Here is a 10,610-nt window from a genome sequence, read left to right on the forward strand (position 1 = left end):
AGAGGCGCCATCTCGGCTCACTGCAAGCTCCGCCTCCTGGGTTCACGCCATTCTCCTGCCTCAGCCTCCCGAGTAGCTGGGACTACAGGCGCCCGCCACCACGCCTGGCTAATTTTTTGTATTTTTAGTAGAGACAGGGTTTCACCGTGTTATCCAGGATGGTATCGATCTCCTGACTTCGTGATCCGCCCGTCTCGGCCTCCCAAAGTGCTGGGATTACAGGGGTGAGCCACCGCGCCCGGCCGGAAGAAACACATTTTTATTAATTAAGATAGAGAGTCATATTATTCTCTATAATGAAGGTCTGAGCTTCCTAGACGAGTGAGAGAAGTGATTTCTGGCCTCGCATTATTTTCTTTTTGTTCTTAGCATCAAGGCAGAGCCAAGAGGAGAAAGAAAAATGGGACATTTAAAGGTAAGGTTCTGCCCATTCAACCTCAGCTCCCCAAGGATGACCCTTCCTGTCTCTTCCATGAGGTCTCAGGTTCCCAATTTCTGAGGATGTCAGTTACTAGATACAGTCTCTCTTAGAAAACAGTCCTCACAGGAGAGGCTCACGGGAAAGCAATCAGACCTGAGACACCTCTGGGAGTCCCTGCTCTGCCCATCCATGCACATGAAGGAGTGATGAACCTGGACAATAGGTGCTGCCCAATAGGTGGCCGTGTGAGATCTATTGTGGAAGGACTACTGGTTGGTTGGTTTGGAGTCACAACTTCTGTCTCTCCACTTTGTATAAGTACTTTGACATCCTCCTCTTTGAGATAACCACTGACATCCGTACTTCATGTGATTTATTTTTATTATTTTTATTTTATTTTATTTTATTTTATTTGAGACAGAGTCTTGCTCTGCTGCCCAGGCTGGAGTGCAGTGGTGCGATCTCCACTCACTGCAAGCTCCACCTCCCGGGTTCACGCCATTCTCTTGCCTCAACTTTTGAGTACCTGGGACTACAGGCGCTGGCCACCATGCCTGGCTAATTTTTTGTATTTTTAGTAGAAACGGGGTTTCACCATGTTAGCCAGGATGGTCTCAATCTCCTGACCTTGTGATCCTCCCGCCTTGGCCTCCCAAAGTACTGGGATTACAGGCATAAGCCACCACACCTGGCCCCATGTGATGGTTTTGAGCATCACATGGAATACTGTATGTAAAAGGACTTTATAAATGAAGCCACTTACATATGTGAACCATGTTAATATTATCAATGACAATTTGAGCTATTCTACAGATCCTTGAGGTTCTTCAAGACCAATCAACTAAGGGCACCCCTAACGGGCATTCTACTCAGGCTCCTATAAGATCTCTTTGCTTCTAACTTCATCACTATCCTGTTACTCACCCTACTGGCTTGTCAGGTTGGAGAACTTGCCAGAGTGAAGTAGAGGAAGAGAGGAAGTTGTTTTTTCTTCTGCAAAGGTGACTCAACATTATTCTTCTTTTCAGTATCCCTCTTTTTAGTAGAGTTCATGTAATTATAGGGCATCACAAAAGCCTGGGGTTGAAATGGGAGGAAAAATCCAGTGTCAGAATGTAAGAGCCATAGGGAAAGGGGTAAAAGGTATACTGTGAGATAAGGAAAGCGGAGGGGGGCATATGAAAAGACAGCACGCATTGTGAGGCCTTAGCTTTGCAAGACCTGTCAAGGTCACATATGTTTGGCTGCAGTTTTGTACCTCGTCTCTTGTAGTCCTCTGGGCCAGCATTACAATACCATCCGTTTTCGGCAACTATTATGTCCAGACCCCCTCTGTGAGGTGAGTAATAGAGCAAGTGCTGAGGTCAAGTGACTGCTGTTCCAGGAGTCCCCAGAAGATGCTGCTCCCTCTGCGTCCCCTTTGGCTTCCACAGCTTTTGTGACCAAGTCATCATTCACTTTGATCTCTGCCCTTCCAGCAACCCTTCCAGAAGATCTAATACTGGCTCCTCTGCCTGAGCCTTCTCCACTGCCGTGCTCCATTCTCTCACCTGACCTGAATATCCCCTTAGCTGACTTATTTTCACCCTCACCGCTGAGTGACCCTCTGCCACCACAGCCTGTTCCTCCCTTGGATTCCAAATTCTCTGTGGACCATTTCCCATACCAACAGCTTGCTTTTCCCCCTCTCCCACCACAACACACTCAGAAGGCAGATACTGATTTCCAACCCAAGGCCTCTCTGTCTCTGAACCCCACCCTTGATCCCACCCTTTCCCAAGATATCAACCCCTTATCAGATGTTTCCCAGGCAATGAATCCCACTGATTTACGTGATTGTGATCATACACCACCAACCCTGTCTGCTTCACCGCCACAAGACTGAACTGTGACTCAGTCTAAATCAAGTTCCATCTTATTGAAACCTGTTTCAGAGATATCCTCTATGGAAAGTCCTATTTGGTTGTCCACTTATGTTCTGACAATCAGAGGCATGGACCATTCCAACTCAGAATTCTCATGGTGGCAGCCTTACGTCAGGAACATGTTCCTCCCCAGATTACCATATCCTTATTTTCAGCGGGAGCATGTTTCCCTTCCTTCACCAGAGACCTGTCTCTGGGGAGACTCTGATACCAAGCACTTGGAGGCCAGTAGCTATTCATTTTTGGCCTTAAGATACAGGCACTCTTGGAAAAACAAATAAAAAAAAGAATGGCTTTCCAGATTTTGGAGAAGAAAGAAAAGGAGAAGGGATTATTTTCAAAATAAATGTGGTCAGAATACCAACTGACATCTTCAGGAATTTTATTGCAGTCACTTGTTGATGAGCAGGACACCACAGCCCCCCAAACCAGCTGGAACACCAAAGGCACAGCAGAGCAGCTGCACGTTTGTCAGCAGCTCCTGTATGTCAAAACTTTGGGGGGAAATTTGCAACAGAAATATAGCCAGCTCTTCTAGGGTCTTCCCTCTCTGCATAGTGAGTCCTCAGTGGCTACTCTCCTGGTCTCTAGGAGCAGCTCCCCACTAGTGTCTTGCTTTATTGTATTCAATACAGTCCAAATGCATGATCAAGAATCTCTACCACTTCCTCAGTTCCACCATAATCCCCTCACCCCTATACATCCCCAATCCTTTCCTCAAACCAACCACCAACCCCAGATCCTACCTATCACTCAGGTCCATTCCCAGGCTCACCTTCACTCCTCACTCCCTACCCTACCATCATCTTCTCCATCCCAGGTTAAGGACTGTGGAATATCTTCCCATATACTCCAGAATGAGGCTGACTCGTACACCTCAAATCAACATCTGGAAAGCCATGTGTTGCAGAAACAACAGGAAGGTTTGAAGGGTTTAGTCCCTTTGCTCCAAAAATCTTAAGAAGCCCTTCATCCTCCAGCTCCCAACCTTCCATTGGTCAGCCAGTCCTTCCAGGCCTATGTTCCAGTCTCCACCTTTCCTGGTTATTTTCATATCAGAAATGATCCCCAAGAGAAATTGGAGCTCCATGTTCCAAAGAGGCCAGTCTTACACTGGTGCCTCCATACCTGCAGGAATCTAGGATATCTAGCACTGATGAAGCCTTGGTGCAAATCAACAGAAATATCTTAGCAGAATTGCAGACATACTCACTCACAACCCCTTGAACTTCAGGGTCACAGTAGCAAAAATCTAGGGAAGACAGAATTGAATCTCCCAGGAAGTTTCCATGAGAGGTCCCAACAAAGTTTCAGATATGAAATGACATGGCAAAGAATCTTGGGTATATCTTAGTGAAGTGTTCATTACACAACCCACCAATGGTCTCAGAAAACTACTTGGTGAAGGGTTTGAGGGCTGTCTCTGACAGAAAAAGTAACTGGGTAGATAACTCAAGGAATGAATTACTAAGTGTATCAAGGAGGAACATAGACCAGAATCAAGTGAAAACCATTCTTAGATTACATTTGAGCAGGAAGTTTTGGCAGGTCACTTTGGATAGGATTCCTATCAGAGTATGTCATTCATGGCTGGCTAACAATACCTTGCCTCCTTCTGGGAGTTCCCATACCAATAAGGAAAACAGAAATGTGGCACCACTGGTGGGCAGGGTGTACTGCAAGATTACCACTCTGGAGCTTTCCTTTCTTGATTCCAAAACCCATCAGGTGTTGGAGGCTCATATGATGAGGGTTAGGGTAAGTCAGAGGGGGGCTCTACCCTTCAAGGTTCTTGAATCCATAAAATTCTATATGTTGAGAAAAGCCAAAACATGGCCTCTTCCCCAACTTAACTTTCCTTTGTCTGCCACCTATATTTCTAGGATGGTTTCTAAAGCTATGGTTTCAAGGTCCCTCGAGGGATGTTCTAATGCTTTTCAGGGAGACAAGTTAGAAATGACAAATCCAGTTCCCAGCTTGGATTGTCCTCTACCTGCCACTTCATCTGTAAACACAGGACAGGGAGCCTTGAGACAATCACCCTCTGCTACTCGCCATAAACTTACAGAGAATGCCCAGACAATTGAGAATGGCAGATAGACTTTTCTGCCCTCTACACACAGCATCATAGACAAAGAGAATCAGAATGAGACTGTACTAGCCAACAGACACAGCTCAGAGCTGTCCACAAGGCAAGATGGGGGTAGAGATGAATCAAGGAATGAGAAAGTGAGTCCCAGCAATAGTGTAGAAAGGCTTCAGGGCAAACAAAATGGTAGCAGAGACTTCAGAACATTTTTCTACGTCCAACGTGTCCAGGGAGATAGAGGAGCTCTGTGCTTTTCAATCACAATCTAATCACATCTTGACAACCAGTGAGTTGGGAAGCTCCTCAGTGATGAACACGAATACAAGTAAAGAAGAAACTACTCTGACCACCAAATACTCCCCACCAAGAATATTGATTGCTGAAGATCCTAAATCATCAGACTTTAAAGGACAGCTGGTGAGTTAAAGTTTAAATTGGAGAGTGGGGAACATAGTCAGGCTTAAGGCTGTCCCCGCGACATGTTCTTTACTTCAGATAGCTTGATTTCTGATTCCTCACTGGCTCACTCCCTGAGTGTCTCCAGTGAGGATAGGGCAGCTTCCCAGGTACAGCATATCCACCCGGATGATGGAGGGATCAGCATGAAGCAGTTGCAAGAGCCCCAAGTCTCTAAGTACGTCTTATGGGAGTGCCAGGATAAGAATTTCCCATTAGCCAAGAGGGGACCCAAAGCAAGAGCCTTTTGGGACCCAAAGCAAGAGAATGTGGGAGCAAGGACTTGGGATTAGGAACATCCAAAGCCACAAAGAAGAGCCATCTTGGCAAGGACAGGAAATTAGAGGAGACTTCAAGGTCTCTGTCACAGAAAGAACCATTTTGTCTTGAAAGTTACTTTGGAAAAAAGATGAAGCATTTTCTTCAGTGGATTGATTTCAAGAGAAAAAGCAATGGGCAAGAAAGTCCCATGCAAAAAGACAAGTTAATGCCAGCCTTTCTACAGCACCAAGACCTAGTTGAAGGTAGACCTGTCTTTATGAGGACTCGTGAAGCTCTTGAGCTCATGACAGCCATTGGGAAGATACTAGAGGGGAAACTGGCATGTAGGCAGGAACCTGAGGACTTGGAATTAAGTCAGCCAAAGAAGAGCCACAGACTCAGGCAGAGCCTGACAACAGACAACCCTCCAACTATGGGCTTCCCTCTGAACAGTGGCAAGGGGAAGGGTCAAGTACCAACCCTTATAACCAAGAAGCTGTCTCTGATGGCCCAAGTTATCTTTCAAGTGTTAGATGGATCAGGACTAGGATTAGTCATCCTCAGAAAGTTGTGACATTTAAAGAGCAGCTATTATGCCAGAGTAATCCCCCGCCGCTGCCCTCTAGTGAGCCTGTGTCCCATCCAAGCCCCATCTGCATGCAAGTATGCCAGGTGCCCCTGGCTGACATTAAACCAGCTTAAGGCACTGTGTTCAGAGATTTGACCCTTCTTTGCAAACAGAAAATGCTTCTCCAGCACTTACAGGAAGGAAAAATTTTCCACAAAGAATAATCCAGTTCTTGTAGAGCCTCTCAGTTTTCATGATAGTATATCCTCTGATGAGAGCAATCTCTTTTTAGCATAACCAAGAATATTGACCCTCCCCAATAAATGTTTCTTTTAATATAGAGTGGTGTTCTCCATGTACTGCTCTGGAGGTGTGGATTTTGGGTATTCCAGAGCTTGTGCTCAGGGAAAGGAAGGAATTAGTTTAGGTCTTACTGTTTTTCTCTTTTGGCTTCTAAAAGATGACCAGTCCCTTGTAGGGAGCCTGATAATGGCCTCCTCAGTCTTATCCTAGGATCTTTTGACACTTTTCAGATGTCCTGTAATTAAAACACTATTATTTCATAAAAGTACAAAAAGTTTACTCTAAAACCTTTCAGGAAGTTCCCCCTACCCTACCCTACCCTACCCTTCCCTTCCCTTCCTTTTTTGAGTTTTGCTCTTGTTGCCCAGGCTGGAGTGCAATGGCATGATCTCGGCTCACTGCAACCTCTGCCTCCTGGGTTCAAGCGATTCTCCTGCCTCAGCCTCCCGAGTAGCTGGGAATACAGGCATGTGCCACCACACCTGGCTAATTGCGTATTTTTAGTAGAAACAGGGTTTCTCCATGTTGGTCAGGCTGGTCTCGAACTCCTGACCTCAGGTGATCCACCCACCTCGGCCTCCCAAAATGCTGGGATTACAGGCATGAGCCACTGTGCCCGGCCTTTAGGAAGTTTTAGAGTTGGAAATGTGGGGGTTTTTAGACCCTGAAATCAGTGACAGGGAGAAATCTTTTTCTTGGATCTCTTGGTGAGGAATAAATATTCCTCCCAAGAGCCAGCCCTTCTCTCCCTCATGAAGTTTGGGGCAATGTGCCATGTTCCCCACCTCCTACCTTACCCTAATGAAAATGGAAAATGGGTAGTAGTACATCTTTTCCCTTTCTGTACCCTTTTTGGAGCAGTAGTGGGGATAGAAAATGCATCTCTGAAAGAGGCCAGGAATAAAACTAATTTTCTGAAAACAGTGGTTTACTTTCATTTTTAAAAAGCTACTGACTCCAGAGCATCAGACAGGTGAGTGGTCATTGTATGAGGCATGAATGGGTGGATTTTGCTATTGTGGACACTTATTTGGCTGAGGTATGGTCCAGGCAGGGTGGGTCCTGCTGAAAAATCTGTTATATGTGGCATGTTACTCTGTCTAAAAAGAACATTTTGAAGTTGACCATAAGGTCTCTTTGCTTATGAGGTTATCTTGAGGAAAGAGAAGACTCCCTTCTCTAGGGAATCTCTTCAAGATGCATGGCTTGATAGCACTCTTACAAGACCAAGAGATCGCCTGGCAATGACTTGTAGGAATGGTCACCAGGCAGTTACTCAGAACTTGGGAAAAAAGGAGACAGAGACCAAGAAAAATGTAATGGGAGAGTGAGTGGGCAAGGAAAGAAAAAGAAGAGGGAAAAGTATAACCTCATCATCCCTGCTCATAACTCCATCCTGGCATCCACTGCACCCAACACTCCTTTACCTAGGCCTCACTTCCTAGAGTCTAATAAGGGATTTTTAGAGCACAGTGATGCCACTTCAGTATAAGAGTATGAGGGATGATCTTTGAGCATAAAGACAATATTTGCAGGGATGTTGTCAGACACAGTATCATCCTATTTGGAGAAGGTGATCTTGGTTCCTGCCTTCCAGCCATGCTACTACATCTTACACCAAGGTTATAATGATCTACAAGTATGTTAGATATGTATTGCTGTGTAATAGATACCTCAAAATTCAGTGGCCTAAAAATATATATTTATTATCTTACAGTTTGTGGATCAGGAATCCAGGCAAGGCCTAGCTGGTTTCTCTGCTTCAGAGTCTCTCACAAGGCTGCAATCAAGGTGTCAGCTGGGGCTGGGGTCTCATCTGAAGACTTTACTGGGGAAGGATACACTGCCATGCTCACTTGTGTAGCTGTTGGCAGGATTCAGTTCCTCAAGGTCTATTGGACTCAGGTCCTCAATTCCTTGCCAACTGTTGGCTGGAGCTAGCTGGAGGCCACCTTCAGGTCCTTATCATGTAGGCCTCTCCAGTGTGGCAGCTTGCTTCATCAAAGCCAGGAAAGGAGAGAGTCTGCTAACAAAACAGAAGTTACACCTTTTGTAAACTAAAATTGAAAATGATATCCCATCATCTGTATCTTTTTTCTACTGGTTAGAAGCAAATCAGAATGTCCAGCCCACATTTAAGGGGAGGGATAATTACACGTGTGTCAATACCATGAGGTAGAGTCACTGGAGACTTCTTAGAAGACTTCCTAACACAAGGGTTTCTTCTTGGCCATCCCATTGAGTTCACTGAAGCCAAAGTGGCCAAAGGTGCCAAATAGGTCATCATCCTGATCCATATCCAGATGATCAAGGTGGAAGTTGTTTAACAGCTGTGTGGAGTGGTGGCTGGTTAAAAACACACACACACACTCACACAAACAACCCGCAAATATCAAAGAAGTTGTAGCATCCAAAGAAAAAGAGAAAGTTGGTATGAAGGTAGAAGTGGTGTGGTAAAGTGAAAAGATCCCTTAGAACCACCTGAAATACCACTGCCAGTATTCAAACTTAGAGAAGAAATTAGGGGCAAAAAGTCTGGAAGTAAGACTGGCCCTAGGCAGGAGGGTTCATATAGGAACTCGATTAATTTCCTCAGCTTTCATTTCTATCCATGTCTTTGCTCTGTGTTATGAGTTGGCTTCATTAAGACTTTGTGTCTGGCAAGTTCATAGCTATATTCTCCAGGCTTCAAGTGCAGATAAAAATAGGTTGCCTCTCCCACTAGTTCCTTCAAAAGTTCCATTAGTACCCTGCTGGCTCCAATTGGGTCACATGCCCATTCCTAACCAATCACTGTTGCCAAAAACGTGGAATGATCTTTTTGGCCAAGTCTGAGTTACATACCATCCTCAAAATAGGAGTGTTGGGAAAGGCAACTCCACCTGCACGTAGACTGAAATAGAAATTGGGTTTAGTTTCCCATAAGGCAATAGAGGAAATATTTCCAGAAGGTGAGTAAATTCTGGGTGACAAAAGTAAGATGGATTTACTAAAGCCCTCTCTCTTACTGCTCCATTTCTTCCTTCTTGTTCAGAGTGATGTCATTGACCAAAGCTTAGAGGTTCAGGAAGAATGGTAATTCTGTGGATGCCTTGGGAGGGGAAAAAGTTGGGATTGGGGTTCAGGGTAAGGAACACTCAATGTGAAGGAAATCAGTTGAAGGCCTCAACATCCAGGTGAATAGATGTCATCTTAAAGCCCTTTACCTTCATTCCAGTTCAGTTACTGCCATACCCTAGAACTACCAGGAACATCTCTGCTTTTTGAAAAAATACAGTCTGACATTCCACCCTTTGTCCTTCTCACTTATGCCCTCAGTATGCCAATTCTTCAACCAATTCAGGAATTGCAAGCCACTTTAAACTTTCTCCTTGTCAATCCAATACCCTTTTAATTTCCTTCCTCTCCAAGAAAAACTTCATGATCCACACTTAACCACAAACCTGGTTAAGATCTGGACTTTATGGTCTACTCCAAACAACCTATCCCAGTGTCTTTTCATCTTTCCTGCCTGGGAAAATCCAACTTGCTAACTTTACTAGACCTGTCTTCTAAAAACAAGCTGATTCTTTTTGGATAAAATCACACAATTAAGTGTTTGGTGCCACCATTAATTTATTATCTACAACTAATGGCCAGTTTCTAACACTGCCTGAAAATAATCCATTCATTCCTCCAGTGAGTACTTTGTGCTAGGCAGTCTTCTAAGCACTTGGGACACACCAGTGAGGAAGCAAAGCTCTCTGTCTTGTGGAGTTCATCTTATTATTTTCTTAGTAAATTTCTTTGCTTATCTACTCAAAATTACAATTTCACTTTCCTAATTTTCTCCACCCCACTCACCCATTGAACATATGTGCTGGACCACATATATTACAAAGGAATGAGAAGACAACAGATGGGAACCTTTCATCATAAAACTTAAAAATATCCCAAACACCTTGAACTCCCATCAAATAACTTTGCTCTTTCCTTCCATTATACTTAAAGAGGTTTCCCTCAGATACCTGCCTTGATCCTCCCAAGCTGTGATCCGTCCTTGGTTTCCAATTCACAACACCCTCCACAGTGTTTTGGAATATTTGGCTTAATAGTCTGTCTTCCAGACTGAGATCATGTCTCCCTCATCACGGCTCTGTGCCCTGCACTTGGTAATTAGATAGCTCAGAAACTTCTGGAGCAATGAAAGAGCAATAGGAAAGATTTCAGACAGGAGGCATACTACAGCATCTGTACAGCAAATTTGTATAGCGTCCTTTGGGGCCCAACCTTGCCTGGGGGTGGAGCCATGGCCAGGGGCAAGGCTTCATCCAGAGACCCGGCCTGCGAGGAAGCGCTGCTGGGCTTCCTAAAGGCGGCAGCGTTGGCCACAAATCTCACCTCAGGCTTCTGGATTCTGTCTCCATCGCTTCCGGAAGACAAGAGCTGAGATATGCTTCAAAGACATGGTCCTGGAAAAGGTCTCTGGTCACCGAGTGCCGTTCTTCCCTACCCTGCCTGAAGGAGGATCTCTTCCTTCGTCCGCCGGTTTCTTTTCTTTTCTTTTCTTTTTTGAGATGGAGTCTCGCTCTGTCGCCCAGGCTGGAG

The 10,610-nt window shown here is 44.9% G+C and overlaps 1 long non-coding RNA gene across 3 annotated transcripts in view; it reads right to left on the minus strand.

The window, feature by feature from the left end:
• The window catches only part of LOC107976690 (uncharacterized), a 66,915-nt gene extending 56,424 nt beyond the window's left edge, over window positions 1-10,491 (minus strand). For all 3 annotated transcript variants that reach the window (XR_010148702.1, XR_010148701.1, XR_010148703.1), the window contains exons 1-3: window positions 10,404-10,491; window positions 7,739-8,046; window positions 1,346-1,498 (exon numbers count right to left, since the gene is read on the minus strand). This is a non-coding gene — a long non-coding RNA (uncharacterized LOC107976690). The remainder of the gene's footprint in view (window positions 1-1,345; window positions 1,499-7,738; window positions 8,047-10,403) is intronic.
• Window positions 10,492-10,610: the final 119 nt, after the last annotated feature.

The sequence above is a fragment of the Pan troglodytes genome, chromosome 11, assembly GCF_028858775.2.
Source record: "Pan troglodytes isolate AG18354 chromosome 11, NHGRI_mPanTro3-v2.0_pri, whole genome shotgun sequence".
NCBI classification, from domain to species: domain Eukaryota; kingdom Metazoa; phylum Chordata; class Mammalia; order Primates; family Hominidae; genus Pan; species Pan troglodytes.